This window comes from Rhinopithecus bieti, unplaced genomic scaffold, assembly GCF_001698545.2.
Source record: "Rhinopithecus bieti isolate Rb0 unplaced genomic scaffold, ASM169854v2 scaffold_30862, whole genome shotgun sequence".
Taxonomy (NCBI): domain Eukaryota; kingdom Metazoa; phylum Chordata; class Mammalia; order Primates; family Cercopithecidae; genus Rhinopithecus; species Rhinopithecus bieti.
The window spans coordinates 835,516-851,440 of NW_016813281.1; positions in this window are offsets into that span (position 1 = coordinate 835,516).

Genomic DNA, 15,925 nt, shown 5'->3' on the forward strand with positions numbered 1-15,925 from the left:
ACTGCACTCCAGCCTGGGCAACAGAGCGAGACTCCGTCTCAAAAAAAAAAAAAAAAAAAAAAAAAGTTGAGTGTCAATCTACTGTGTACAGATAAACCACACCATATCATTTCGAATGGGGGGAGAGAGGAAGAAGGTGGAGGGGAGAAGAGAATTTGCTTTTATTAGGCACCTACTGTAAACGAAGTAACTTATATCTCTTAATTCCTATAACACGATGAGTAGGCCTTATCACCATATTAAAACTATGGGAACAAGGCTTAACAGAGATAAGGTATTTTTTGTGGTTTTTTTTTTTTTTTTTTTTTGAGACAGGCTCTTGCTCTATCACCCAGGTTAAAGTGCAGCAGCATGATCACAGCTCACTGCAGCCTCAATTTCTCAGGCTCAAGCAATCCTGAGTAGCTGGGACCACAGGTGCACACCATCATGCCCAGCTAATTTTTAAATTACTTGTAAAGATAGGGTCTCATTATATTCCTCAGTCTGGCGTGAAATCCCTGGGCTTAAGTGATCCTCCCACCTTGGCCCCCCCAAAGCACTGGGATTACAGACATGAGCCACCGCACCCAGCCCATACAGAGGATGTGACCTTTGCTCCAGTCACATCAACACAGCTGCATCCCAGGACAGTAGGGGAAACTCCAGAAATCATACAAGCTAAGGAAAGGTAGCTTAGCTTATAGGTCCATCTACTAGAAATTCCAAATGTTCTGCATGGTCCCCACTTTGCTGTCCTCTATTCACAAGTTCCTCCTATCCTGACTATCCTGATCATCTCAGGACCCACCTTGTCTTCCAACTTCTGTCTGAGGCAGCCATCGGGGTGACACTCTGCTGGGCTGGCAGGCCCACTGAAGCACAGAGGCAGCTTGTCAGAGGACTTCTTGTAGGAGCTTGTGGCTGTTTCTTCCAACATCATGGACAATTCAGGAACATCTGTATGCAGTGGCTTCATAACTCCAATCCCAACCTCAGCCTCTGGGGAGCTGTCCTGCAGTCTTATTGTTGTCCCCCACACATTTCATCACAAGAGAGGAGTCTCCACCTTCTCCACTCAAGCAGTGGCTTTGGGTTTGAAGTCAGCTTGTCTGTCAGTTGCCAACCACGCTACAAACTTAACTAATCTCTGAACTCCAACCTCAGGGCCCCCACTTGTAGTTTCTCACAGAACTCAGACTTGTCTTCCTCAGATGTATATGGGCCTCCCAAGTGGGCTTCAATTCCTCAGAACCTTCCTCGATGTTCTTTTGTGTAGAGAATAACAGAGGCCGGTCTTCTCACAAGCCTAACATGAGAACCTAATGGGGCCAGGCGCGGTGGCTCACGCCTGTAATCCCAACATGAGCCTTTGGGAGGCCGAGGCGGGCAGATCATTTGAGGTCAGGAGTCCGAGACCAGCCTGGCCAATATGGTGAAACCCCATCTCTACTAAAACTACAAAAATTAGCTGGGTGTGGTGGCAGACACCTGTAATCCCAGCTACTTGAGAGACTGAGGCAGGAGAATTGCTTGAACCCAACCCAGGAGGTGGGGAGGTGGAGGTTGCAGTGAGCTGAGATCTCACCACTACACTCTAGCCTAGGCAACAAGAGTAAAACTCCGCCTCAAAAAAAAAAAAAGAACCTAATGGGATAATTATGGGATGCTCTCACACATGTTTAGACCTTAGTAAATCCCAATTGTTTGCCTCTACTCCCTTCCTGTGGTAGGCCACTTCTGAAATGGTCTTGATGATCTGGGTACTCATGAAACCGCCTTTGCAAAAATTTCAACTGAGAAATTTATCAAAGTGAAAGAGATCTAACCTAACTGACTTTCAAGTGAAAGAGATCTAACCTAACTGACTTTCAAGTGAAAGAGATCTAACCTAACTGACTCCATCTTGCTTCTAACCTCCAAGCTGTCCGTGTTCATTCCTGGGCACAGGCTGAACTAACTTTGGGAGGAAGTCAGTTTATAGTTTAACTTTGAAATAAAGATAACAGCCCTTTCCCCAAACAAATCCCCTTCCTGCCTGGGGACTAGACTGCCTTTGCAGGACTAACAAATTCGCCACAAGATTAAAAATTGTGGTTTAGGAGTCATGCAGCTGGAGGCTGTAAGATTCTGAATCTTCCCAAATTGCATCCTGGGGCTAACATCACTACTGTAAAGCCTAAGATCAGTGCTTGGGATATTTTGCAGACCCTGCATTCAGAGGATGAGCTGGTACCACCCAGATTGATAAACTGGCTCATCCAGTCATGTGGTTCCTACCCGAGAACTGACTCGGTGCAAGAGGACAGCTTCCACTCCCTATGATTTCATATCCCACCTGACCAATCGGCCCTCCCCACTTCCCGACCCCCTACTCAGCAACTTATCATTAAAAACCCCAATCCTCTAGTTTTCAGGGAGACTGCTTTGAATAATAATAAAACTCTGGTCTCCCACACAGCTGACTCTGACTCTGTGTGAATTAAACTCTTTCTCTATTGCAATTTCCCTGTCTTGATAAATTGGCTCTGTCTGGGCAGCAGGCAAGGAGAACCCAGTAGGCAGTTACAGTCACATCCTGGTATGTCTCCTCATGTGTGCGTGTGTGTGTGTGCGTGTGTGTACTGTACAGAGTGAGTTGCTTCTAACATAATAAGACTAAAGTGATGGGGTGTCACTTCTGAGATTAGGCTATAAAGGACTATGACTTTCATCTTCCTTGCATTCTCTCTCTCTCTCTCTCTCTCTCTCTCTCTCTTTCTGCCCCCTAGCTAGTGAGGCAAGGGGGGTGCCCAGGGCACAGAATTGAAGAAGACACTCCTTCCCTGGCTCATGCAAGTGCAGGGTCAGCACCTGAGAGCGAGTGTCTCCTCAAATGCTGAGCCCCAAGTGCCTTGCCTGCCTCACCTTCCTTCTAGCCAGCTCCCAGGGCAGACCTAACCCACACTCCTATCCCAGCCTTGACAGTCTCTGAACAGGTCCTGACCAAGCATGGTGATCAGATTTCCTACCACCTCCAGCTTGATTTCTCAGCCAGATATCAGAGGGGGCACCAGGATCTCTGAGAACCAGCTCTTCTGTGCCAGGCTTCCTGGCAAAGAAAAACCAAATATATTTAAATCCCTCTGTCCTCATGTCTCCATGAAGGATACTGGTCTTTTGTATAGTAAGCAGCTCCTTCTTCTTTCATACCAGTAGCCAATGACAGAGGTAGTCCAAACCGAAGGCCACCCCACTTCCCACCAGCTTGGGACAAAAACACAGAAAAGCACTGTGCATGGGCTGCCTTCCCGTGCCCTCTCAGTATGGCGTAGTATATGATCATGGCAATGTTTATATGAGTGTAGTATATGAGCATGGCAACGTTTACCAGCAAGGGACTTTAGAATGCCTCCGAATCTGCCAAGCACTATGTGTTTTAATGTGTATGATGACAGCTATCATTTGAGGGATGCTAGGCACTATGCTAAGTGCTTTACTTGTGGTTTTTGGTTTGATTTACTCAAAGACCTTAGGAGGTAGGTCTCATTTTTAGGGATGAAACTCAAGTCTCAATAGGTTGACTAACTTGTCTGAGATCACAGTTAATACATCATGGCCCTGGGACTTGAACTCAGTCTAGCTGGGCTCTAAGCCTGTGTGCCCAGCACTATGCCACATTGCCTCCCCAGCAGAGTTTGACTTTCCAAGGTCCACTGGGCTTCTCCTTCTTACCATGATCAGAATCCTGGTGTAAGAGTTTCTCTGCCAGGCGCAGTGGCTCACGCCTGTAAGCCCAGCACTTTGGGAGGCAGAGGTGGGCAGATGACCTGAGCCCAGGAGTTTGAGACCAGCCTGGCCAACATGGCAAAACCCTATCTCTACTAAATACAAAATTAGCTGGGTGGTGGCATGCACCTGTAGTCTCAGCTACTTGGGAGGGTGAGGCACAAGAATCACTTGAACCCCAGAGGTGGAGGTTGCTGTGAGCCAAGATCACACCACTGCACTCCAGTCTGGGCAACAGAGTGAGACTCTGTCTCAAAGAAGAGAATAGAAAGTTTCTCTCTTCTCCCCATTCCCCCTCCATCACTCCCATGAAAGTTTAAATAAACATGAAAAGTTAAGTAAACATACAAATAAAACTTGCCTCCTACCTCTTTAACACTTCCCTTCCCAAGAAGCCCACCTAGACCAAATCACATGCAGGAGGCCGCTATGAGGGTGGCAAATGGCATACTGTTCTAGAAGGGCAACCACAAACTTTAGAGCCAAGAAGCCCTGGCTTGGAAGTCCAGTTCTACCCCTTTGTAGCTGAGTGGGTGATTCTGTCTCAGCCTCATTTATAATCTGTAAAATGGGGAAAGTAATGCTCACTTCTTAGGGTGCTTAATTCACTCATTAAATGAATACATTTAAGTATATATAATATATACTGATATAATTGAATATATTACATATATAAATAATAATCCTGTGCCTTGAGTGCCACCATGTCAGCCAATGTTTCCTGCCCTTTGAAATTTCCAAACATTGGCTGGAATCTCATCTTGGCCTCTGCAAGGAACACGATCCATTTAGAGATTTGTTACAGATTTCTGTTGTGTCACTTTCCTTTTAAGGCAAAGTGGCTACAGTGGGCCATGGTTTTAAATACTATTTTCTTCTTCTCTGTTATATGCATAAGGCTCCAAGAACCATGTCAGGTGCATTGTGGTTACTTTGAGGACCAAGGGGACAAAGGAGGGGGAGGAAGGAGAAGTCCTCCTTAGAGAGGAGGCTGGACCCCTCATGGGCTTTCCCGTAAAAAAGTTCTGGGAGCAGTTGTTCCATTCTGAGGTTTTCAGGTATAAGAAACAGAAAATTGCCAGGTGCAGTGGCACCTGCCTGTAATCCTAGCTATTCAGGAAGCTGAGGTGGGAGGATTGCTTGAGCCCGTGAGTTTGAGCCTATAGGAACCATGATCATAACCACTGCACTCCAGTCTGGGTGACACAGTGAGATGGAAGGGAGGGAGGGAGAGAGGGAGGGAGGGAGGGAAAGAAAACCAAACTTGAAGGCCTTAAACAACCAAAACAATGTATGGGTTCACAAAATCTAAAGTTTAGAGGTAATGTGGGCTTCTGGCACAGGCTGTTGAGAGCTCCCAGCATTTGGGGGGCTGCAACTCTGCTTGTCTGAAAATTTCTCACCTCTGCCTCCCAGTCGGCTTTTTCTAAGCCAGTCTTTCCTTGAGGTAGCACAAGGCAGCTGACAGCGTCCAGGGCTCAGCGCTTCCTCACTCATGTCAGGGGGATCAGTGTGGTTGTATGCCCACCCCTAAAACAATCGCAGTGGCCAAGGGAATGCCAAGGAGGCAGGGATTATGTTGATGGGTTTAGGCCAATTGGAACTGACCCCTGAAACTAAGAGTTGGTTTGATCCTAGACTTAAACCACATTGCTGCTTTACACAATGGGATGGGGGTGTGGAAGGGAGAGCAACTGCAGGAATGGCAGCTGCAGATCTTCACCCCAAAGACTCTTTTTCAGTGTGGGTGTAGGTGGATCGTATTGTGTGTGTCAGTGTGAATGTGTGATGCGTCAGTGTGTGAAGTGTGTGCTTGTGGAGATAAGACTGTATTGTGCACATGATGTGACTGTGTAAGCATGTATGTTGTGTGTGATTGTGCATATATGGTAAAGTGTGTGTATGTTTGTATTAACTGAGAAGACCATATGCTGGACTAAGTGTGCCTTCCATTGTTTTTTAAATTTTTATTTTATTTTATTTTTATTTCAATAGGTTTTGAGGTATAGGTGGTTTTGGTTACATGCATAAGTTCATCAGTGGTGATTTCTGACACTGTCACCCCAGCAATGTACCCCCAGCAATGTACACTGTACCCAATGTGTAGTCTTTTATCCCTCACTCCCCTCCCAACTTTCCCCCAACTCCCGCCAGTCCCCAAAGTCCATTATATCATTCTTGTTGGGGCCTTCCATTCTGACTCTGCTGCTGCCACCCTGCTGGACCCCCAAGGGGCTCCCCCATCCCCGCACCCTCACCCCAGTTCATGAGCAAAGTCCCTTTTCCCCTAAGCAGAGATGATAGGGTGGAAATTTTAACAACTTTCCTAACGAAAAAGGAGAAGAGAAAGGAAATCCATTTAGAGAGCATAAGAAACCCAGAAAGTCATTTCTGACAATGTATGTCCCTGAGCCAATTATGACCTCCTACTTCCACCACCCTGCTCCTTGCTGTCTCAGAGCCTTCCCAGCTCCCTCCCTGGCGCTAACTGCTGGACACCACCCTAGGACGTTTGTCCCCTAGCAGCCGAGGCCAAAAATCCCATTTGCACGTTTGTACTCGCCATTCTACCTCAGGGCCCTCCGTCACCCCACCCCCTCCGACACCTCCCCCGCTCCGTCCTCTCCTCCCGCCTCCTTGGAGAAACTGAGAAACCTTCGAAACAAGGGCCCCACGGTAAGAAAGACGGCTTCCTTATACTCTGTGGCGAGGATCGGCACATGTAAACACAAATAGGAACGTTGCCTCAAGCGCTCCATCAGCGCACTCTAGAGTCCTACAAAGGACTAGACAAAACAAGGTCATCTCCCCAAGGCCCAGCCCAGTGCCTGGCCGCCCACCCTTTCCTCCGCCCAGGGCCTGCTCCTTCCGGCAGGTCCCAGTCCAGTGCAGCCCTCTGCTGCCCTCTGCTGGGCCCTTGCCTACACAGCCCCGGTGCTCACCAGTAACCAAGAACATCGGGGGTTCTTGGCCAACCTTTTCATGTTCCTCTGTGGTCTGGAGGCTGGAACAGGTTCACCAATATTTTCACCCACTCATCACTCCTCAGTGTGCTGGAACCTGTGAACGGTCACCTAGTCGTTCTGAGTCTCATGTCCTCGATTTTTTTTAAAAGCAAAACAGAGGTTATAATCCCTGCCTCACAGGACCAGGGTGAAGATTAAAAGGGTTTATTCATTCATTTATGAGTCATATGTTTACTGCACCTCTACTGTTTGCTAGACACTGGGTTGGTACTAAGGATACAAAAAGAAACTATCCCTGCCCAAATGGCGCTTACTGTTCTGTATACACAAATACAAAGTCGTGAATCATGATAAAGGAACTTAGTAAGATGCTGGGATAGACTAAGACAAGGGGAAGCTTCCGGGAAGATAAGGAGGCAACTTAAGCATGAATACGAGTCACATCCAAGGGATAAGGGGTTTGGGGCGGGTATTCCAGACAGAGGCGCAAGAAGGCTGTCGTGAAGGCCCCAGAAAAGGTGATAGAGGTGGGGAGTAGCTGTAGCTGGAGGGTAGCCAGAGGGGGAAGGGCCTCGATGAGAATGGAAAGGGGTTTGGACTCTATTCTAAGTGCTGTGGGAGCCATGGAAGGGTTGAGAAGTGGGGTTGTGAGGCAGTGGCTCACACCTGTAATCCCAGCAGCTTGGGAGGCCAAGGTGGGCAGATCACCTGAGGTCAGGAATTTGAGACCAGCCTGACCAATATGGTGAAACCCCATCTCCACCAAAAAAAATAAAAAAATTAGCTGGGCATGGAGGCATGTGCCTGTAGTCCCAGCTACTGAGGAGGCTGAGGCAGGAGAATTGCTTGAACCCAGGATGGGGAGGTTGCAGTAAGCCAAGATCACTTCACATCACTGGGTAACAGAGGGAGACTCCATCACAAAAAAAAAAAAAAAAAAAAAGGGCCGGTGTGGTAGCTCACGCCTGTAATCCCAGCACTTTGGGAGGCCAAGGCGGGCGGATCATGAGGTCAGGAGTTTGAGACCAGCCTGGCCAACATAGTGAAACACCATCTCTACTAAAAATACAAAAAATTAGACAGGTGTGGTGGCACACACCTGTTATCCCAGCTACTCCGGAGGCTGAGGCATGAAAATCTCTTGAACCCAGAAGGTGGAGGTTGCAGTGAACTGAGATTGTGTCACTGCACTCCAGCCTGGATGACAGAGCAAGACTCTGCCCACCTTCCTCTCTGCAAAAAAATTTAGTCAGGTGTCGTAGCACATGCCTGTAGTCCCAGCTGCTTGAGAAACCAAGTCAGGAGGATCACTTGAACCCAGAAGTTCAAGACTGCAGTGAGTTGTGATTGCACCACTGCACTCCAGTCTGGATGACAGAGTAAGACACTGTCAAAAAAAAAAAAAAAAAAAGCATGGTGTAGAGGACAAATTATCCCCTTTGTATAAATTACAACACTGACTCACGATGTAGGTAGGTGCAATTTTTTTTTCTGGAAAGAATCACAGAAAAGTATGCTTTTAGGAAGAGAAAATTGGATGAGAGGAAAGAAAATTGAGTCTCTGTTTTCATTTTGTATCTTTCTAAAGTAAAGTTAAAGGATTTGAAAATTTTTACCTTGGATTTATATTATTTTTTGACTTGAATTTTGTTTAAAAAACCTGGTGCTCAATTGTTCAGTATCAATTTATTGCCTCTGAGCTCACGGAATGAGCCTTTCAATGTATGCTCTGCACTAAGCAACAGATTTCCTTTAAGTGTCTCTCCCTTAAAGTGGGCATGATGTTAAGCTTTCTCAGTTGGAAGCTGGAGGGACGTCGAAGGAGGAAAAGACCTTCCTGCCATTTTGCCAAGGTTGAGGGTTGGTGGGGTGAGCATGAGGACACATGGTGACTTTGCCCCAGTCAGGTACACAGAGCACTGTGTCTCTGCAACCATGTGGCTCGGCCTAGCTACAACCTTTCCAGAGCCCTCTCGGCAAAAACCAGAGCCCCTGTGCAGCCCCTGTGTGGCTCACATGCTCTGAAGGCCTCCTGCCCAAACCAGTGCCCTGACCACCCAGGCCACCACATGCTGATGGCCTGCATGTCTTCCTGCATTCTAGGGGTGGCCAACTGCTTGTCCAGCAACTCCAGCCAGCTCCAGCCTGTCCTAACCAGACACTGCTCTTGGTGGCTGAACCACACCTTCTTCAGTGAGATCTGAATTACTCCCAAGGTTGGCTTCTTTCGGTGCCCTGCCTCAGCCCTAGGGTACTGAGCAGAGTTTCTTTACATACTATAGTAATCCTTTCAGCAGTTAATAATTCCTTTTATTATCCTCAGCCAACTCACACAGGAATAGAAAAACAAATACCCCATGTTCTCACTTATAAGCAGGAGCTAAATGATGAGAACACATGGACACAAAGAAGGGACCAACACACACTGGTGCCTACTTGAGGGTGGAGGGTGGGAGGAGGGAGAGGAGCAGAAAAGTAATTATTTGGTACTGGGCTTATGGTGATGAAATAAGCTGTACAACAAACTCCTGTAACACAAGTTTACCTCTATGACAAATCTGCACATGTACCCATGAACCTAAAAGTTAAAAAGTTAAAATTGAAAAAACAATACAAAAAAAAAAAAACACCTTTGCCTGTTTGACCTAACATGTGCCTCCATTTCTTCATCTGTAAAATGTGGACTACAACAGTACCCATGTCACAGGAATCTTGTGAGGATTAAATTAGTTAAGATATATATACAAAGCATTTAGAAGAGTTCCTGACACATCATAAGTACTGTATAAATGATGTTATGTGAGGAAAGGCTGAGGGGAATAAAAAGTCTAGAGGCTGGGCGCCGTGGCTCATGCCTGTAATCCCAGCACTTTGGGAGGCTGAGGCGGGTGGATCACCTGAGGTCAGGAGTTTGAGATCAGCCTGGCCAATATGGTGAAACCCTATCTCTACTAAAAATACAAAAATTAGCCAGACATAGTGGCACACACCTGTAGTCCCAGCTATGTGGTAGGGTGAGGCAAAAGAATCACTTGAACCCAGGAGGCAGAGGTTGCAATAAGGTGAGATTGCACCACTGCACTCCAGCCTGGGTGATGGAGTGAGACTGTCTCAAAAAAAAAGCAGTCTAGAGTCTGGTAGAATGAGTACTGTCTTCAAACATCTGAAGGACTGTCATGTGCAAGACCCTTTTACTGAAAACTGTAACAGAAGTGGAAAACCATGGGAAGAAAGGCTTGGCTCTTTATAAAGAATCGGAAATGGTTTGAGCTGCCCTAGAGTGACCAAACATTCCCAGTTTGCCCAGGACTGTCCTGGTATTAAAATTGAAAGTGCCATCTTGGAGAACTGCTAGGACAGGCAAATGGGGCCAAGAGATGGTTGGTCACTCTAGCTGTCCCCCAGCAAGGCATCCTTCATGAAGCAGAGAGTACCTGTTGCTGATGGATCTGAGCAGAAGCAGAGGAATCCTGGTTCAGGGATGGTAGAGAAGCTTTCCCCGCATGAGGAAGGAACTGGGACTAGATAAACTTTAATCCTGATAAAGCATACTTTTATGGAAACAACTTGGATCTGGAGATAGGAAAAAACCCACTTCAAATTCTGTCTCTGCCACTTCCTAGCTCTGTGATCTTGGATAACTTGATTAATTTTCTGAGCTTCAGTTCCTTGATCCATAAAATAGGAATAGTCATTCCCAACTTGTAAGGCTGTTGCATGGATTAGACATGATGTATGGGGGGAGATTTGCACAGTGCCTGGCACAATGTAAGTATCCAAGAAATTATAACTTCTCCCTCTAAGGTCTCACTCTAGGATTCTCTAATCCCCAGGTTCTCTAAGCTGCGGTTCTCAAACCAGCAGCATTGACAGCACCTTATGAGAAGTGCGAATTATCCACTCTACCCCATACCTACTGAACCAGAAACTGGGAGTGGGGCCCAGAAAGCTGAGTCAACTCTCCAGGTGATGCTTGTTACCTAAAACATTTGAGAAGCACTGCTTGAAGGGACTGTCCTATCGCTGAAAGCAAAAAAGTAGAAAGTCTCTCCAAAACTTGAAAAGTTCTCCCTTTATTCCACTGTAAAATAAAGTTATTTTAAAATGCTGTTAACATTGGAACACAATTTTTTCAAATAAAACAGAAGGAATTAAAAATAGTGCTAATCCCAATGCCTTTTTTTTTAAATTGCCTTTGTAAACAGCCTTCGCGTGCGCCAGCTGTCTGCACTGTGGCGTGGATAAGTCAGTATGACCTGGCTTTGACACATCCTCAGACCAATAGCACAGATGAGTTGACTAAGTTTGGTTACACTGTGTTAGCCACTAATGTGGCCAACCATAAACTACACAGTCAAATTTATTTTCCACATTAACTGAGGAAGCAAGTGTGGGTAGGATAGTTGGGAAAGAATTTTTTTTTTTTTTTTTTTTTGAGACCGAGTCTTGCTCTGTCGCCCAGGCTGGAGTGCAGTGGCACAATCTCGGCTCACTGCAAGCTCCGCCTCCCAGGTTCACACCATTCTCCTGCCTCAGCCTCCCGAGTAGCTAGGACTACAGGCACACGCCACTATGCCTGGCTAATTTTTTGTATTTTTAGTAGAGACGGGGTTTCACCTTGTTAGCCAGGATGATCTCGATCTCCTGACCTCGTGATCTGCCCGCCTTGGCCTCCCAAAGTGCTGGGATTACAGGCATGAGCCACAGCGCCCAGCCAGGAAAGAATTTCTTAAATGGTTACAGTATACTTCTTTATGCATAAAAGCACCCCAGGGATAAGTAAAAATAATTCTCATTGGAGTGCATGTTAATTTTTTTCTCTGCCCTGACAGTTCCCAGAACACGGTATGTTTATAACATACATAAAGATAGAGAAAGAATCAGGAAAAAAATATTTTAAAACAGTTCTAAACCCATTTTATAAAGATCTTTTAGTATACAAAATCCAAGATCATTCGGTCAAAATGACCCATCTTGTTTTTAATTTGAAATACTTCTTACAACTTTTAGGAATGAATGTGAAGAATAATCTTTTCAAGGTCCTGAAAATATCTTCAAAATATTTACTTAAACATTTAAGCAGAAAGTTTCTTCTACACAAAGTAGAAGAAACATGCAAAGTCCATGTGTACATTTGTCGGGTAAATGCACCTGTAGCAATAACTTAAGCATACCTTAGAATGACTTTGTATGGTAGATACACCTGAAATGTGTGTGTTTCCGAGCTAGGGAATCCGTGCATGGCCAACCTGGAGATTCTTTCCTTGTCAATGAGGAACATCTGAGCCTGTGGCCCATCCAATGGAACACAGGCTATACAGGAGATTGAGGCCTTGAGTTCTGGGGTAAATGAAGGTTGCCAGGTGGAGGTTGTTAGCAGGAAAGTATTAAGTGAAAATGCTGTATAAACTGCATGCTGTGTGCAAGCAGTATGGTTTTCCTGCCCAGCCCACTGCCTCCACTAGGTCATGTGGTTATGCGGTCCCTCCCGCCGCCACTGGACCAAATGTAGGTAGGTAAGGCAGGTCCCCTGCCCAGTCCACCGCCCACTGGACTCTCTCCTCTGTATGTGAGCCCTAATAAAACCCCATGTCTCCTTTGCTGGCTCTGGGTCTCTTTGACCTTTTGAACCTGGAGCTTTCCCTATTGAGGTTAATAGGGGTTCCACACAACATTTGCTTTTAGAAACAAAGTTCTTTACTATGTTTCCATTTTTTTAATATATATACAAGAAAACTCAAAATTTATGTAATCAGCATTTTCCAGCATTCTTACCCTGGGAGAGGGGGTGTTCGGAAAGTATCTCTTCAAGAAGGACAGAGGCAGAGGGAAGACAAGACCACATACACAACAATGTATTTTAAAGAGAAAAGGGTAAATATACTGTGATATACTGTTCTCCAAAGCTGAATATAGTTCAATGCCAAGCTATCTTTGGAGACGATAAAAATATAAAAGAGAGAGTTCCTTGTAGAAGGATAACAAGGAAGTCTTCCTGGAGGAGATGGAACACACAACAGATGTCAGATAACCAGTAAGTTTTAATGCTATGACGTGTGCTTTTGTTGCTAGCCTTAAAGAGTGTTCTTGTCAAGATTTTGCTCATGATACCCTTTCCGCATAAAACATCCTTCCCACAATTCTGCTTATTTAAATCCTACCCATCTTTCAGGGCCTACCTGAAGTTCTATCTTCTTTCCTTCCTTCCTTCAATAAGGATCAATAATAAAATCCTTCAGGAGGGAGGAGCCGGGTATAATGGCTCACACCTGTAATCCCAGAACTTTGGGAGGCCAAGAGTTTTTCTTGAGACCAGGGGTTTGAGGCTAGCCTGGGCAACATAGCAAGACCCTGTCTCCACCAAAAGAAATAGTAATAATATACACACACACATACATGCAAGAGGGGAGAGATCATGTGCTTCTTGTCACTGGGGACAAGAAAGAGAGGACGAGAAGAGTTGTAGAGTCTGTGTTCCACCTGAAGTGAGAAAACTCCAAGAGATAGAGTAGTAACCACTTCCAAAGCAATGACCGCTGCTAAAGCAATGACACATACGCATTGAACTAACACCTGACACCCCATCTGATTTTCCACACCAATCCTCGGAGACAGATATGACTACCCTAGCCCAACCTCACTCCCACCCTTGTCATCTACAGTGTTGACAGATTACAGTGCCCCTGTTACAGGGTTGTTCTGACGATTAAATGAGTTTCTGTATGTAAAATTCTGACACAAGTAAATATTCCATACCTGTTAGGTGTTGTTATTTAATTACTACTAGGGGAAGCAAAATTAATGAAAAAAATAACTTGTTCAGACATCCCAAAGGTATCACATACTTAGGGATAATATCCATGCTAATCTCTTGCCTTGGAGATTCCCAGACCAAGCAGACAATGTTAAACACCAAACCCACCTGAGATACAGACCTGTGATTTTAAGTGCTTAGGAGAGACTCTTCCCCCATTGCACCATCTATAACTTTTATACCCCAGAACATCTGTGTTGGTGGGATTTTTTTTTTAGTTCCCCCACTTTTACTTAGGGTGTAATCTTTTAGCGGTTCCAACGTGAGCCCAAAGCCTCTAATTCTGTTTCCGTGTGAACATTAAGACACAATTCACTGGAATATGGAACATTCTGCTGTCAGCCACCACTACCTGGGTAGTCTTAGCATGGGCTTACATGCCTGTTCTTCAGATTATTAGATAGCTCAGCTATTCATTTATGAGGACATTTACTGTGTGTGTGTGTGTGTGTGTGTGTGTGTGTGTGTGTGTGTGTTTCAATCTGGCAAATCTAGGTGTTTTTAGCGGGAGGGTTTTCTGGTTATTCAAACCTGCCAGAACTAAGATTTCTATCAGAGTGTTTTACTGACAGTCAAATTAGGTGTGTTGACCTTTATTTCCAGTTCTTACCTAAGGGAGCATTTTATGTAATTTTAAATTCCTGAAAATACAGTGATGTTTTGGAGGTGAATATTTATTGAAACCCCAGAGGAAATTATGACACAGGGTATTCTAAGACAACTGCCCAGGCAACTGTACTGATAACTTATAACCCTAAAACTTTTGCCTAATGATGATTTGTCCTAATACTTCACAAACAAACCTTATTTTAATAATTAGCAGGGAAAAGTATAATTTTTTTGTTTGGGTTTTGAGGAGAGTCTCCGCTCTGTCGCCGCAGGCTGAGTGCAGTGGCGTGATCTGGCTCACTGCAAGCTTCGCCCTCCGGGTTCCCGGGCCATTCCTCGCCGCCTCAGCCTCCGAGTAGCTGGGACTACAGGGCGCCCCCAACCTTGCCCGGGCTGAGGTGTATTTTAGTAGAGACGGGGTTTCACCGTGTTAGCCAGGAGGGTCTCGATCTCCTGACCTCGTGATCCACCCGCCTCGGCCTCCCAAAGTGCTGGGATTACAGGCTTGAGCCACCGCGCCCGGCCGGAAAAGTATAATTTAAAAATTCAGCTGCAACAACATGGGATACTCAGCCGTAAAAAGGAATGAAATAATGGCATTCACGGCAACCTGGGTGGAGTTGGAGACCGTTATTCTAAGTGAAGTAACTCAGGAATGGAAAACCAAACGTCTTATGTTCTCACTTATAAGTGGGAGCTAAGCTATGAGGACACAAAGGCAGAAGAATGATGTGATGGGCTTTGGGGACTCGGGGGTGGGAGAAGGGTGGAGGGGTGACGGATAAAAAACTACACATTGGGTACAGTGTACACTGCTCGGGTGACAGTTGCTCCAAAATCTCAGGAATCAACACTAAAAAATTTATCCACATAACAACAAACACCTGTTCCCCCAAAACTATTGAAATTTTTTAAAAAAGGAAAATAATAAAAATAATTCAGCTGCAGAGATGTGTCCTGCTGATAGGCTTCTGTTATGGGCCGTATTGTGTTCACCTCAAAATTCATTTATGGAAGTCCTAACTCCCAGTACCTCAGAATGTGACTATATTTAGAGACAGGATCTTTAGAGAGGTCATAAATTAAAATAAAGTCATTAGGGTGAACCCTAATTCAATGACTGAAGTTTTTATAGGAAGAGGAGATTAGGATTTAAACTCATAGAGAGGGAAGAACATGTGAAGCCACAGAGAGAAGATGGCCATATAAGAGCCAGGGAAAGAAGCCTCAGGAGAAACCAAACCTGCCAATGCCTAGAGCTCTCACTTCCGACCTACAGAATTGTCAGAAAATACATTTCTGTTGTTTAAGTCATCCAGTCTGTGGTACTTTGTTACGGCAGCCCTAGCCCCAGCAAATTAACATAGCTTCGTATTGTTTCTTAATAATTTATACAAACTACTTAAAACACTTTGATTTGTGTCCTGCTATTTAAAAGATATCTAACTTAAGATCTAAAATATTATTTAGGTTGAGCGTGGTGGCTCATGCCTGTAATTCCAGCACTTTGGGAGGCAGAGGCTGGAGAATCACCTGAGCCCAGGGAGGTCAAGGCTGCAATGAGCCATGATCACATCACTGCCCTCCAGGGTGACAGAGTGAGACCCTGTCTAAATATATCTATATCTATATCTACACACACATATAATTATATATAACAAATTATACGTATATATCACTTGTTAAGATCAACTTTCTTCACTCCTTTTTAATAATTAGCATATTTAGCCAGATGTGGTGGTGTCCGCCTATAGCCCCAGCTACTTGAGAGGCTGAAGCAGGAGACTGC